The 2,077-nt window shown below is 45.0% G+C and overlaps 1 pseudogene across 1 annotated transcript; it reads left to right on the top strand.

The window, feature by feature from the left end:
• Window positions 1-833: 833 nt before the first annotated feature.
• Window positions 834-1,343, top strand: LOC311583082 (peptidyl-prolyl cis-trans isomerase A-like; annotated as a pseudogene). The gene has a single exon. The product of its transcript is annotated as a peptidyl-prolyl cis-trans isomerase A-like (transcript).
• The last annotated feature ends 734 nt before the right edge of the window (window positions 1,344-2,077 follow it).

The raw sequence follows: 2,077 nt of genomic DNA, 5'->3' as shown, positions 1-2,077 counted from the left end.
GTACTGTTGGAGGCCTGAGCAAGAAGTGCTCTTAGTGGAGTTTCTCTACTAACATCTCTATTTTTGAGACAGGGTCTAACTATGTAGCCTAGGCTGGCCTGAAATTATATATATATTCCCAGCTATCACTGCATCTACTCTGGAATAAAAGGTTTCCAATGCTATGCCCCGCCTCATACCCGACTCTTGCTTTGCCACAATGGAATAACTGGTATTGGATTGGCCCTCCTACTGCAAGCAACCATAAAGTTCAGTAAACTATATGTGGGGAGTGTTCACAAGCAGGGGGAAAAAAGTATAAACTAGCAAAGGACTGAACCATTGAGGTAAGGAAATTTAGGAAAAGCAAAGCATCGTGTCCACGGCTGCTTTCTGTCTGGAGGCATTTTCCAAAGCAAAGCACAGAGGACCCCAGTGAAGGCTGGTGACTCCACAGAGGGAGAGGTCAGGGTGCTGGCTGTGAATGCCGCTGGTCTCTGCCGCTGGAGCCACTATACTGAAAGGAGCAGCACACAGAAGCTTCACATGGCTACTCTCTCCTGTCTTGTGGTTTGGAAAGTGCGACAACAGAACGCAGGAGTGAACAGTACGCTCAGATATCCCCAAAATCCGCTGTGTGAGCATTTAGTCTGACTACACTTGCTTGCTCTTTCTGTTTGAAAGAATCCTATAGAAATTGTTTCTATTTCTGTTTCTCCTTTAAATTTCACTTGCAAGGAAAAATTTACAAAAGCAGATGTTCAAGTAAAAGAAGAAATCAAAGTTTGGCAGCCACAGCTATTCCCTATTACCACTTGCTGCATGCATGGTCAACCCAACTGTGTGCTGCAGGCATGGTCAATCCCACTGTGTGCTGCAGGCATGGTCAACCCCACCGTGTGCTTGCAGCTGATAGTGAGCCCTTGGGCTGCATCTCCTTCAAGCTGTTTGCAGACAAAGTTCCAAAGACAGCAGAAAACTTTCATGTTCTGAGCACTGGAGAGAAAAGAGTTGGATATAAAGGTTCCTCTTTTCACAGGATTATTCCAGGATTCATGTGCCATGGTGGTGACTTCACATGCCATCATGGCTCTGGTGGCAGGTCCATCTATGGGGAGAAATTTGAGGATGAGAACTTCATCCTGAAGCACACAGGTCCTGACATCTTGTCCATGACAAATGCTGGACCAAACACGAATGGTTCCCAGTTTTTAATCTGCACCGCCAAGACTGAGTGGCTGGATGGCAGCCTGTGGTCTTTGGGAAGGTGAAGGAAGGCATGAGCATCATGGAAGCCATAGAGTACTTTGGTCCAGGATTGGCCAGACAGCAAGAGCACCATTTCCGACTGTGGACAACTCTAATTATTTTGACTTGCAGGCATCTTACCCACCAGACCATTCCTTCTGTAGCTCAGGAGAGCACTGGGACCCTCTCTGTTCTCACTGAAGTTCTCTAGGTTCCATATTTTCCTCATTCCCCTCCAAGTCTAGCTGGATTGCAGAGTTAAGTTTATGATTATGAATAAAAACTAAATAAGAGTGGGAAAAGAAGAAATTTAAATCTTTACTTGTTGGTTATAAATGTGAAACAGCCCAATATTACTAAACAGTCGTCTGTTAAAACCTTACAGGAGTCTTCGTTACTTCAGGTGAACATGTTTGTATATGCATGTCCACACATCTACCTACTTCGGGTGAACATGTTTGTATACACATGTGCACACATCCACCTATTATGAGCACTAATTGAAAACTGGCAGCATGATTACCTTAAAAGATGAGGTCAACTATCATCTGCCAAACTGATTGTTAACTGCTCCTGCTACTGAAAATTATGACTTGAAAGCCGGACATGGTGCCACACACCTTTAACGCCAGCACTCAGAAGGCAGAGGCAGGCGGATCTCTGGGTTTGAAGCCAGCTTGGTCTACAGAGTGAGCTTCAGGACAGCCAGAGCTACACAGAGAAACCTTGTGTCAAAAACAAACAGACAAGAGCCCTCCTCCACCCCCCCAAAAAAAAAAAACAAAAAGCAAAATAAGGAGGAGGAGGAAGAAGAGGAGGAAGAGGAGGAAGAGAAAAACAACAACAACAA

Source organism: Acomys minous (assembly GCF_964271855.1).
Source record: "Acomys minous genome assembly, chromosome: 14".
In the NCBI taxonomy this organism is placed as follows: Eukaryota; Metazoa; Chordata; class Mammalia; order Rodentia; family Muridae; genus Acomys; species Acomys minous.
This window is presented reverse-complemented; position numbering and strand designations above follow the sequence as displayed.